This window comes from Amphibalanus amphitrite, unplaced genomic scaffold, assembly GCF_019059575.1.
Source record: "Amphibalanus amphitrite isolate SeventyFive unplaced genomic scaffold, NRLGWU_Aamphi_draft 001731F_arrow, whole genome shotgun sequence".
Lineage (NCBI taxonomy): Eukaryota > Metazoa > Arthropoda > Thecostraca > Balanomorpha > Balanidae > Amphibalanus > Amphibalanus amphitrite.
This window is the reverse complement of record NW_024883224.1, coordinates 77,501-91,635: the sequence shown is the minus strand read 5'-3', so window position 1 is coordinate 91,635 and position 14,135 is coordinate 77,501. Positions and strand designations below refer to the sequence as shown.

Here is a 14,135-nt window from a genome sequence, read left to right as displayed (position 1 = left end):
CGGTTACCACACGCTTACATCGGTTGTTAGTGAATGTGAGTGCCAGGCGGAGCCATAATGGCATTCTGAATAGTACAATGCTGTTGCGAATGTCTGATAGAAGTGAATAGCAAGAAGTTTCGACATAAGCGTTGGGTATTGAAGGCACTTATGGATCCGAAATGTCGCCTTCAACGTAAAGCACAAATACTTCATGTTGAAACACGTGCGCCAACTGCCAACATAACAAATCCTTGTTAATGGTGCGATTAATATAGATAATCCACGTTACTCATGACAACCAAACTCTAAACGCTACCAAAATCCAAACAAGCTACCGCAAAGCCATCCATTTTCAATACCCGAGACCACCGCGTTTGAAGCGCCTTGAAACGTCTCAGCTGAGCCAGAGCTGTTGACAAGGCGGCGATAGTGGCGCGGTAGCGGCAGGCGCGGCGCGTGACGCGGTCATTAGTGGCGCAGGTGCGCCGTGACCGTCAACGGCCGGGCCAATTCACCGCACCGCGCCGCCTGAGGCGGTAGTGGCTGGCGGCGGGGGAGTGGAAGGGAGGGGTGGCCACCTGGTGTGGGGCGCGGGTTGGAGGTGGGGGGGGGGGGGTGAAGGGGGGCTGTCAGTGGTATTGGCAGGGTGAGGGAATGGAGACCAAAGATGTGTACTGTGTAGTAAAGGGGCTCGTTCCGGAATTCGCGCTCCAGTTCGTTGTGCTTGCAAGGAGATACCATTTGTTATTTATTCCTCTTTCTGTAGTCTTATCTCTTGATCGGAAGGCTTGAAAAATCCAGGTTTGTAAGATAATATACCATGTTCCAACGGCTCAAACAAATCATTGTTAACATTATAATATTGTCAAAAACTCCTTCAATAAAATGACAACAACCTCCTCAAATAAATGGCAACCCATCAAATACCCGTCTTCCATCAGCCCTTCTGTCAGTTTAAACGATACAAAACGGCACTTCCCATCCCTCCACCTCACCGCCAATGCCCTCTTCCTCCCTCACCCTCTTCCCCCCCCCCCCCCAACGATGACGCATGACCTCTTCCACCGCCCGGGGCAACGAACACCGCTGGGTGCCCCTCAACCGTGACCCCAACCGACGTCGCACGCGCTGAAGCGTCCCGGCTCGTGTCGCTGAGCCGGGAGACGGCGCTCGTTAGGTAGAGTTTGAGCTGGGACGAGCACGAGCTTTGAGGTTGATGGGATAGTGGGAGCTTTATTTATTTATTTGCCTGGTAGTGGGGTGTATAGGGCCTTGGGTAGTGGCCATCTCCGATCTATGGCCCAGGCCTGGGCATTCTTAGGATTAGCAGGGTTTTATGATTAATGGGTGCCTTCGACAGATATCAATTGCGTTAGCAGAAGCTGATTCTGAATCTAAAAAGGCTGGTGTTTAATGCTTACTACTGAGTATTGGGTCAGCAATTTGTCCTAGTCACGTGTCGTAGACCCACAAAGTGTGTCGCTTCTGCATTCTTTCCCGCACAATCTTTGACCGGTCTTTGCTCGTGACGTGCTACTGATAAGCTCTTCTCACATACTGATACGATCATCATTTCCGATCGGATCTCTGACGTAGCAGTTGCGTACCTCTAATACAAGTCCCAAGTGAAATATTGTAGCGTTCACAGGGAGCAGAACGCAGCTCGATAATCTATCGTCACGATTTGAGATTTTGCAGCCAGTGAGCTTGTAAAGGAGAGCTGAGGGGCCACTGTCTACTACCTGGGTGGCCGGGGAAACCTGCTGAAATAAAGTGGGACTTGTCGAACCTCTCAATCCTGATAATTGCTTGCAGAAAAGATGTAGTTTGGCCCTGTTCCCACTGTGCGCTTCGGTGTTCAATTTTTATCTTAGTGTCACCCTCGTTATGATCTGAGATGGTACTCTCTAGGACCATGTTTAGTTTTTTTTTTCTTTCAGCTATTGTGTTTGCTTTGAATCGCTAGTAAGTTTGAAACTCTAAATGGCATTCTAGTTCACCGTTTGCTGTCATCGATGATATCATTCTCGATCGATTTAACTATGGGCTTTTGGTTATATATTATAAAGGCGTCGGCGCTCCCTCTCAGATGGATAGTTGGTGGGAAAACTTATTTAATCCACTTCAACCGCTGCAAATTCAAACGCACAAAGACGGTGTCACAATCGTCCTCTTTCCTCCTTGGATATAGTAAGATTTGAACTTATGTCCAATGGATTCTAACTGAACTTGAGTCGAGGCTCAAGCGGGGATTTAGTTGTACGGCCTAGTTGTACGGGTAAATTCTCACGGCTTGTGAGATAACTCTTGGCCTATTGAGGAGTAGACCGTGAGAATATTCTGCAAATTTCTGCACTGAGGTCTGGTAACCATGGCAACTGACAAGCTAATGGAAGCAAATAGTTACTCCCTCTCGGTATAATATTTCTTTTCAAACAGACCGTGAAACGTAGCAGCTTAAACTACCGCATTCCTGACAAGTTTTGTTTGATTTAGCCGTGTTTGTTACACGCGAACAATGATAATCTACATATGTATCATGTGTGCGATATGACGTTTTGCATACTAAGTGACATGAAAAATGTATGCAGGCTGCAGGTTGTTACAGCTGCAAGTCTGCAATGGTTTTTCGGTCCTAAACTCGATGCGGCATTTGATGCGGTATCTATTTAACCGTCAGATACTCCACGTACACTTTTTATCCGTTCATTTAAAGAGCCCCTCATGACACTCGTATTTCATATAGTTCAACAAATGCGTCCTAAGCGATGGGATGGGGACACAATTTATTCATGCGTGACAACACTGGGCACAAGGGGAGGAGTAGTTTCAATGCACAATACTGACATTGATGTGTGTGTATGACTTCAGTAACAGTGCATTATGCATTGTCTGCCGATCTGCTTGATAGGGTGTCACTTGAAAGGGCCTTTGGTTCAGAGAATGTATAGAGCTGTTCTCGATCGCACGAGCTATCTCGGGTTATTCCACCAATCACATTTTTCTTTCCATGACATGAGAACTGGGATTGTGATGCTGGAATTGGGTTCACCGGGTACTTTGATCAATATGCTAGCTTGGAGTTTTAAACTTGTGACTAGAAATGAAAATGTCGATGAGCTACGACATGCCAAAACAAGCAGTTGAAAATATTATTGACGATTCGCATGCATTGTTATACTTTTTATCATCCAGTTCATTCCTTATTGCGTTACATTATTGTAATAATCTACGGAATCCCACTATTCCAAACAGCCTTGTTAGCATCTTCCTAACCGAAATGACTATGCAAGACTGTGAAAATCACTTTGCCACGACTTTGACCCGAGCCGAGAAGTCACGATAACAAAACTACACGAGTGTTCGACGAGAAACACAGTTTTGCGTCATCGAAATAATCACTCTACATCAACGCATCATGCCTAGAAAGTTTAACGAGTTATACGGCAGTGACTTTGCAATGTACGGAGCCAGACGAGGAATTTGTCATCGAATGATGTATGAACCCGGAAGAGAAGGGTTTTCCGGCCAGGAACTACCCTGCTATTTTCCCAGCAACGGAAATAGGCTCGCGGTTTCGTCTCTAATGGCGTTATGAGTTCATAGAATGTGACGTTTGAGTTTAGGTTTGAGCCGTGTTATGACTTCCTTTGCGTCATTTAGGCGCGAGCAAGTCGGTTACGCGTGCAATTTACATAACTCTAGGAGCACCACTGCTATATATTTCAATGTGTTTCAAAGGTGCAAATTGCAGCTCGACGAATGATCAGAATCTCGCATACACTCTTTGCCATATATATTGTATGGTTTTCGTAAGAGTGCTCAATGAACCAAGGATGTAGTACGTATATAGGCTGCAAAGCTACCCTTGAATCCCTTGAGGCTTGCATCCCGCGGTGTTATGCTTCTGTGATGAAATGCAGTTTCCTGGTGATACCTTTCGCTGCAGTCTCCATGAAAATCTGCGCTGTGGTGGTACTGCGCTGTGTGCCGTTGCAGTCTCCTGATATGCGGTGAGATAGGGGCATCGAGTCTTTCACTTTATTATCACTAATATCGTGCGTTTCTATTGCAATGTATCCAAATGGAGACCGCTGGTTGAGGCTTGCGTTTGATGGTTTCAGCAAAGACGTGGGACCTAGACAAAAATGAAGACATTGAATGTAATGTCACGTGACGTAACCGCCTTACTGTCATCACAATGCGAATACCAGTGCTCAGTTAGGAATGTGCAGAGGATGGCTAGCATTATGCAACCGCTGCTACCTAGCTTTTGCAGCATAGCCTCACTTTGGATTGTTCTGTTTTGTATTCAGAACGTAAGCCGGGAGACAGATGCCAAAGGCGTTGCAGGTCTTGCAGTTACGTTACCTTTACCGACATGGAAGGGCATAGTGTTTTGTAAGATATTTAAGAGCAATAGCAGTGGGCCTGGAATTGCTTTTGGATATTGCACTCACTGGATATTGCACTCACCGCACTGCAAAGTTGCTCGGTTAAATGTGGTTCTGATGTGTTACGTCAGGCTGGCTGTGCAAGAGGAGACAGAGAATCGCTGGTCAGATAGCTCAAGGCAAAATGGTGCAAACTATGTGCACGAGATAAATGATATTCATCTTAGAATGCTGCAACTTGATTTGTTGCGATAATTTAGGAACAAATACTGATAGGCGAAATATCAGTATTATTTTAATATATCCAATTTTGTGCATTAAAAAAGTGTACTCTGATGATGCCGCAAGGCGAAATATCAGTATTATTTTAATATATCCAATTTTGTGCATTGTTTGAACATTAATATGAGCAAAGGCTACTACTTCTCGTATTACATAATTTAGGAACACTTATGACTCCTATTCCGTAACTAATGGGTATTGTTACACAGTAAAGCTGCTACCTTTTGCAAACAGATAAAAGTTATGCTCTGGAACTTATTTTTATACGCACGTTTTCACCTTTTTAGCGAAGCAAGCAGTATATTCTCACTATCCGTCTACTTTATTTTTTTCTTCTCAATAATGTCCTATGCTCCAATCAAGCTCTGAGGTTTTCTTAAAAATCAAAATACAAACGAATAAAAGCTTAGTTATTACGCAATTTACAGAATGTTTCCATGCTTTAACCAAGACCAGCATCTACACGTTCCAATTCATGCTAGCTATATACCTGATGATGTAGGTATACCTATCAGATGCGTGAATGCACCAGAACATTCAGAACCTCACCATCGCAGCCCACCGCCAGCCGAAGCAACTACTGTCCTATTGGTCTATTTTGCTAACTATTAGTCTTCTTGGACGGTAGATGAAGTACGTTTTATCGGGAACAAACGTGTTTTTCTTTTTTACGCTAAGCTAAAGATTTCTATCAAGTTCGATTTGTTAAAGTCTTTTATTATTGATTGTTGGACATATGTTTTCCCACTAGTTGTCACTGTTTCAATTATTGAACATTTGTCGTACACAAAAGTATTCGTCGAGCGTGACCAAAGCATAAATTCAATTATCTCCAAACAAGTGCTGCGTGCATTACGTGTGAATTAGGTGAGTGGTGCACAACCAACTACACTGCAAACCGTTAGCAGCAATCATCTTTTTTGTCAGTTTGTGCGTGTGGGTGCAGTGCTGGTATCCCTTAGTGCAGTGCACCACAAAATAGCAGTATCTCCTATCAACTTACTGACCGAATCACACCCCTTTGCAAGACGACGACTTTCTAGACAAGCATGATTCCGTAAACCGTTGCTTACAGGACTCAGGAGGCCCAAGCGGCCACGTAACACCGCACCTGAAAGAGTTCCCACACTGATTTAACATAATAGGTGATTTGTCAGCGTCCCTAGAGGACGTTAAGTTTAATGGTGTGGGGCACCAACGGGTTGTTTCTCACTCTCTTGTGCTCAAGCACGAGTGTCAGAGGCATGGGAAGTTGATTTACCGTGAGAGGGACAAGTGATAATGAGGAACGTTTCTCCGTGTATAATGTATATGTATAATATAATGTATATAATGTAATGTATAACGTTTTCTCCGTGTTTTCTCCGTGTGTAAAGGGATTTATTGAGCGAAATGTCTTCAAATTCTCGGACAAATATACCTACCTATAAATAGCTGTAAATGTAGGCACAAATTGCTATATGCTTTCTGAATTCTGATATTGAAATACAACAGCAATGTGATTCATTCATTCATTCATTCATTCATTCAGTGTATTTTGGTAACCACGAACAAAAAATATCGGCGAAAATAAACGCGGATCGGCGCAAAAGCAAAATGCTTAAATCAAAGCGCCTTTCCCACAAAACATAAGCACAAAAAACACACAAAAAAGGAAATATTAACACGAAAATTAAGTGCAAAGTAAAACCACCTGGCCACAGGTCACGACGGCCCCGCCAGCAGCCCGCCGAGCAGCCCTCCGGACATAGTCACCAGGTGTCCGGGCCCCGGGCAGCAGCAATATGTCCGGGCCCGTTTCTATACACTACGACTGCTCAATCATCATATTTCATTTGATACACATTTCATGAGAGAAGTCGTCCGCGAAAAGGCCAAAACTGCTATCTCTTCTAAACACAACCAGATCCATTTATCATCGCTAGTTTAACGATCTTCGTGACCGCTATCTCTCCGTACCTTGACCCGATGACACGGCGAATTCGGCATCGTTCCGCCTCCCACTGCCATTCTGATCCCTACAGCCACCCAACAATGATCACATTCTTAGTTCACCCCCCTCCCGAACACACCCATGCCCGGCTAACAGTGATACCACACAGGGCTGTTTCTCTGGTCGAAGACTTGTGGTCGTTGACTGCCACTGTCCGTCTTGACGGGAGAATGATGGAGGATGTTTACACTGGTGGGGAGTATCAATAGAGGCACTGTGGATCTTTTTCCTGCCGACATTCCTGGATAGCGGAGTTTAAATTTGTTCGGTGATGTTAGATGTCTCGGTCATGATGGGTATTTAAAGACGAAGAATGTTACCGCTGGTCTAGCGTCTGGTACAGTAGTACTAGTGTCTTGTGGGGTTGAACATTTTTTACAGATAGGTGATTGAAACATCGCTAATTTCTTAGCTGGTGTCTTTTATGAATTGCTGCCAATTACACAAAATGCCAAGTCATGTTGATTTCTCACTTAATGATTTTTTCTTTAGTCTGCCATGCTAAATGCTTATAAAATTTAGTTTTTCGTGTGACCTATCACATATTATTCTATTGCCCCACTTATGTGTTTCAGCTGATTGAAAGCGATTCTGCCTAGTTGTCACTTCCGCATTTGCTAATGGTTTGGCGTGACTTTCTTTGTACGCATTGTAACTATGTATTACTGACTGCGCTGCACGAAAACCACTCATTAAATCCATTTTCTCTTTTTGCAATAACGACCTGCCCCATTTTTGCAGTCTAATGGCACCTCAGTGCAACAGAAAAACCTTGTTTTGTTGGCTATCTTCCATCATCGAACAATGCAAATCACCGCCGCACTTGCAACTTCTAATGGCGTTTGCTGCTAATGACTGCATTGAGGACTGCCTGCTTTAAGTTGCCGTGTCATACAAGAGAGACAAGGGACCAAAAGAGACAAGCACATTAGGGCTTATTGTTTCATATTTTTTATGTCCGGAAGACTAGAGTTATATTTAGCACGTACTTTAGGGCATTCTCTTTTTCAAGATATAAGGATAAAAGTCATATTGTTGCATGTCTGATATGTCTTCGTATATTAAATATATCTGTCACGGCTCAACAAATATTCCATTGTACCGTTGGCAAAACAGCCGATCATCGACAAAAAAGAAACATAACACACTGCGAATCATAAATGCAAATGCCGTGTTTTCAGGTCATTGCTACCGATATCAATCCCATACAGACCGGACAACTTTTTGCGGTTGGTCGTATCTAAAGCGAGCCATATCGGTCCCATACCAGGCTACCCAGCGTGCGTCCCTCCGACTTTCATGCTTGTAAAAACAGAAGCGATGATAGCTCGACAACGCTCTCTGCCCGGGCATATGTCATCGCATTGGCCACTTTTCAGGCGTTTTTGCTTCGATATCTCGCGCTATTGTCGTCTGTGGCTCTCGCAAAACCGAAGACAAAAAGGCCGATTCACACGAGCAGCCTTACTAATAGCAACCGTGCATGCTTCGTGTGACGTTCAAAATTCATATGATGCTTCTTATCATCGACTGTTTGGCTATACCGATACCAATATCAATATCAAAGAGTAGTTATGTTATTATTTATTTTATTTTACCCTAGTGTATCAAAATATATCAAAACATGCATGCTGCATATCCAATGCCCGTACTTGGATGACATTTTCTTAATATTATTATCAGTGTAAGTACTTGTTTATTTAATCGTGTTACAGATGCCTGATAAATTATAACTCTCCTATCCCACAAAGATCCGTATGGGGTGTGAACTTCTGCTTCCACTAGCCCCACACCAGCGAACCCCAAGAACTATAAAAACTGTCGGCTGATCACGCCCTCCCCCAAGCCAAGGCCGCGGAGCTAGGGCGTGGCGGCGGCGAATGGGAGCAAATTGCTGCCCGAACCGGGACAAAGAAAGGCAAGGTAGTGGGGCAAACCTGGCGGGCTGCCAATGATTACCAGTTAAAACCGGTTAGACACATCGTCTCTTCGTCTGCGAATGTGGTAATACAGGTGCTAGAGTTTGACCAATATGTGAAAATGTGCTCGTTAGGGTTAACGATAACAAAACGGACGGTAATGGTTGTAAATGAGGGCAGTGATTTGACTGTTTACTGTCGACCCTACATTAGGATCCCGTTTCTCTTTTTGAGCTCGACAAATGATGCGGTTTTCGCGTGGGCTGTTCCTTAGGGTTTTTAGTGTTTGTAATGAGCTGAGTCGTTTGTTGGGATGCTTTTCCAAAACGATGTGGTATTCTGACATGACCCAGCCTCTTTCGCTTTGTTTTGAGCTGGTTTACATAATTAGGTACCACTAAAATGTTGACATGTTCGTATCTGTCGTTCTCAAATGTAGCATTCCCGTGTGGCTGCATCTCACCCTCAACCAGTAGCGAACCAATTAATTCGTTATTTGTTTTCTCCTATGATACATCACAGATGTGGTTGTGTCAATCCCAGTCAGTGACATGTGGCCCATTTCATCTCTGTAAGACCGAACTTTTCGTGAGACGTTTTGCACAACTAAGCTCGGATTTGTGCCCGGCGTGGGAACAAAGTGGGGAGCGGCTTTGACATCACTAGCGGGCTAAAACTGTCCCACTCTTCCTCCAAAGCCTACACATATAGCAGTGTTTGGCGTGATGCGTCACGAAATGTACGCTACAAACGCATTTGTTATTTTCGTAATCTACGCAATTTTTATTAACATTTCATCAGTATTTAATCATCTTCACAAAAAAATGGCCCATTCAAGTGAACAATCCGCAGGCATGTTGCCTGTTTATCACTGAGCCTAGCACACAAACAGGCGTTCATTACCCGGCGAGCCCCCTACCGCAATGTCTTGTCTTGACCAGACAGCTAGCTAGACGGACAACTGTCTGCCGCTGTCTTTAAAACCAAGACACCTGTCGCCTGTCTCCTCAGACACTGGCCACTCACCTGTGCAAAGGCACCGGCTGCCTGTCTCGCTAAGTCACCGGCCGGCCGCTGGTCTGCGCTGGTCTGCAGCTCACAGTGACCTTCATCATGTAGGCCGAGGGTTTTTGCTGGTCCACCGCGCTGCACCGCAAGAGTTGTGTCCAGTCGAGGCTCGAGCTCGGGTCTAGGTAGAGTGGTTGATGTGGGAGGGTGATAGGTGAGGCTATGACGGCCGACGCCCTGATATGGGAGGAGGTGGGAGAGAGAGAGAGAGAGAGAGAGAGAGAGAGAGAGAGAGAGAGAGAGAGAGAGAGAGAGAGAGAGAGAGAGAGAGAGAGAGACCTTCAGAAATGAGTCGATTAACGGCAACCAAAGGTGTAGAAAAATATGACAACAAAAAACACAACTTCAACAATTTGTTACAACTTCAACAATTTGTTTAATAACGTCAATTCGGTGAACTTGAATTGCTCGTATTGATAAGAAACTTTTCAGTATGCCGATATGATAAGCGTTTAACATTTTGATGTAAATAGTTGCACTGGTTAGCAAATGTAGCACAGGAAGATGAGTGTGCGTGCAAAATGCGTGGTGAAAGTTGAGCGAATTCTGGAGCAAATCGTGGTTTGGATTAGCGAGCATTTTCCTTAGTTTACAGTGATGTACGTTACTGCATCATTAGTCACGCAATTAGAGAGATAGATCAACATTGATTGATTGGACATTCAGTATTGATTGGAAAGCAAGGACGCGCTATTTATAATCCCAAATCAGGCCAGCACTAATCTTGTGATACTCTAGATAGATGATGCTCAACGTCAAATCCTTCTTCAGTTCTCATCTAAACATCAGTGTCAAATGACCTGTCTTAGGATCCATTCGCTCCCCCGTCCATCCTAGCCGGTGCACTTTTCCAGACGAGACTTGGATCACGTTCCGCTCGTTACAGGGTTAATTGGTCACTTTAGTGAGGTCACACGGTCCAGGAGATCCCACACGAGTGGCCGGGAACCGGATCTTCTTCTCATCTACAGGTTCAACACCAGTATAGTGAGGGGATGTAGTGCTTACGCTGCAACACTGCACAGTGGCAGAGCTGCACTGTGAGGTAGCGAGGGAGAGAGGATGCACGGCTCCTTCATAGAAGACAACTGGATATATACTATGCTAAAATTTGGTTTGTGTTATGTTCATGTTGAGCAAACACGATACAATAATGCGATCGAGTCGAAATAAATTATAATTTGCCTTGCAAGTGAATAATAAATATCTACCCTCATTTATGCTACAAGTGCCAGTGGTTCGTCTTCTGAGCTAACTTCACCCTTCATATTCATAACGTAAATGAGTATCATATCGATTTAAACATGAAAGCCGAGGTCTGCAATAACAAAATGGGGCGCCTTATTTTGTGAGAGCATTTTCATTTCGTCAGTCTTAGTCTTTCTCTGGCCGAGTTTGGTCTCCTTCAGTTCTAATCTTGGCCAGTCTTCACCATTGACATAATCTGTGGAATCAGCCTTGACGGTCCAGCTCGTGTACGAGTTTTTCACCGCTCATCATTCGGCCTTTCGTTGGCAGTTTTATGGTAGTGGGTACGTATAGGGATAGATTAGGAACGACGGGGGCTGATTTAAGCTGTGTGGGAGTTGCTTTGAAGTAAGCGTTCTGGACACCCCGCGCTTACTCTTCGAGATTTTAGTTACCCTTCATTGGATGGTTCTTTTTCAAACATCAACAATTCTCCATAGTGCACTTTTTATCGATTATGTCAGTCCATCCATTCTCCCGAGTTCAAACATTTGAATTCCACGTCACCGTTTTTCTTGCTGCCCGCTCGCTGGCGCAGTAGCACGTTGTGTGCACTCGACGCTGTGCACTGCGCTCTGTGCACAATACACTGTGCACGCCGTCAGGAATGCGGGGTTTCTCACGACCGCTCTGCTAATGGGCCGACCGTGCGGCGCGGCAGTTGTGGAGCTATGCGCCACTGCACGACGCGTACCCTGAACGCTGTCCGTGACCGGCCGCGCCCACACCAGCGACGGCTTTATGGCGTACTGGCGGCGTTTATAGAGCATCAGTGGCGTTTGCAATCCTCTGCGACAACTGTGCCACGTTGGTGTACGTCTACTTTTCCGGATGCCATTGTACGCTGCGACTGGCAACGGTTGGCATGCAACGAATGTGCCGTGGAATTTACTTTGTGGGTGGTCGATGCGATAGGGTCAAAACCTTCTCAGCGCTTGTGCTCAGGCCTCAGCGCTCTGTTATAGTTTCAAACGCAAAGCTCCAAACAGATCAATCCAAATTTGCAAAGCCCAGGTACAACCCAGCTAAGCCGTTGTGAGGCTCAAGCAATGCTTAGCCAAAGCTTCAAGTGTGCATAAACTACTAACTGAAATCCTGTAAATGCTGAAACAGGTCAAGCGAATCAGTATCGCTAGGCGGTATAAGTTAACCCACGCATTGTTCCTCGTTAAACTTAAGGTGGCGTCAAACTCTGAGACGGATGTGGTGTTACAGAATCACACGGATGTGGGTGAACTGCGGGCCAGCGCTATGCGAGGAAATTCCTCATAATTGCAGCCTGAACGTGACTCATGCTTACTTCAATCGTTATTGTTGTCCCTCATGCAGGCTTGTCACGCATGGCAAATTGCGTATCCACTATTACAAGCATTGAAAAAACCATACCTGCTTACAGGAGGCAATGGCGACGATTAACGAAGCTAAATTGATCATGATGCTGTTGATCTACAAAATCGATAGCATTCCAGCCAGGCAATTCGCCAACTAAATAGTTTTCAGCTGGATCCGATTTAACTCAGTCAGGGTATATCGAATGATTATTTTCTCTAAGCGGTTTTATTGTCTTCACTTGAAAACAAGTGGCAAACGCCTGTTGAATTGACTGCTATAGCGGTCAAGACAAGACAGTATACCGTCTTGGAGGTGACACATGCAATTCACGCATTTTTGCTCGTGGCGACCAATCACACCTTGACGTATACGAGCGTACTAGCGCGGTATTCGTCCTCGTCAGGCTGCTCGAGGGATTCCGGAAACTCGCCCATGTGTGATTGTTTCCCGTCTTTCCTACAACTGACGGTCCAACTTACTACAAGGACATGGAGGGTCGTTTTTCCGGGCCAGAGTGCTGGTAGTACGGTCAATGTTTCAAACGGTTACTGACTCTTGCGTTTTAGATGGGGGCTCTGCTTTGATAGCTTTTAAAATGCGTTGCATTTTGTTCTGTATTTTTACTGGATGGTTTTCAACGGTATATGGGGCTATTACGGCCTTCGTTTTTTTTTCTCAACAACTGCTGTAACAAATTTGAAGACTGTTCTTGCTTTGTTTGATACTCCGCATTCTTGAACAATTTGCTAGTAGCGATTTGCACACCTGCATGTTGCGTTTCGTTTCTTTCACCCTGCCTGGACAGCTGCTCGCCGAAAATAACACCTGGATGGCACGCAAGTAGGCGAGTCGCCAGGTAGCGTGAAGGCCCGTGTCAAAGGTCACGCACCTCAGACCCTACGGTTACTGCCGCCGCGCGACGGCCGAGAACCGGCCATTTGCGCATGCGCAGTGGATACATACGGACAGAAGCAGCTTTAGGCTGCACTGGCGGAGCAAAAAAAAGGTAACGGCTCTTGTTTACGCATCCCTGATGCTGTTTTAAGTTGTTCGTGATCAGTAGCATGCAATGTCACGACGGCCTCTCCTGGGTTGTCGATAAAAACTTGTCACTGGTTGCGGTTTGAACCCGCGGCCCAGCGATGATGTTCAAAACCTGTCACACCTCAAGCCAGCGCAGTTGTCAGAATCAGGTCGCCGTTTTTGCTTCAACTCTCAGCTCCAGAAGTGGTCGATACGCCGCACTGCCAGGTGTGTGCTCATTAGGGCGTATCCTCCGCTTCAAAGCCTGGGAACATCGACCCTACTGACTCGCTGAAGCGAGACGCTGCTGCGTTACGCCCTGCCGCCGAGCGTCTTGCGTTGGTCTCTTTACGTGATCCATTTATGGATCGGTGTCAGGCCACTTCCAGGGACCACTTTACTGGTACGGAAGTCAAACCATCCCCGGAAACTGGCGTAAATCATTGGGTTGCTCGGCCGGGAAAGGCCGGAAATTGTTTGAAACGACCGGACGAAGCCACTTCCGATGCGTGCTGTGGTGGATCAGAAGCGCCGGAGGGGTCAGATGTGATGACCTCAGGTCAGGGGTCGCTCGGGTCGGTTACAGCGCCCGAGGGTAGGAGCTGACACCTCGTGATCTACTTTGGTATCCGGGCGGCAGTGGTCGTTTGAGAGTGGTGCGGGTAGGTGTGGGAGCTGGAAGGCAAGTTGTAGGTCAGTTGTGCATCGTAGGTAAGGCAGTGAGGGCGGCCGGTGCTTGGTGCTTGATTTTGGTGAGGAAAAAAAATCGAAGGACATCGCATGGTGACGAAGTAAGTAGATCAATTGGGGTTTCTCTGGATCGGAGTTATATTCGAGACTGATTTTTTCATCCGTGATTGCTATAGCAGCGTTGTCTGTTACGGCCATCGTCAT

The 14,135-nt window shown here is 45.6% G+C and overlaps 1 protein-coding gene across 2 annotated transcripts in view; it reads left to right on the top strand.

The window, feature by feature from the left end:
• LOC122374880 overlaps nucleotides 1-14,135 on the top strand; it is a 48,469-nt gene that overhangs the window by 6,952 nt on the left and 27,382 nt on the right. The window contains exon 1 of one of the 2 annotated variants that reach the window (XM_043353925.1): nucleotides 13,945-14,032. The exons of the other annotated variant lie outside the window; for it this stretch is intronic. The gene's annotated coding sequence lies outside the window, so the exon portion shown is untranslated. Of the gene's footprint in view, nucleotides 1-13,944; nucleotides 14,033-14,135 lie in introns of those variants that run through there. 2 annotated transcript variants of the gene reach the window in all.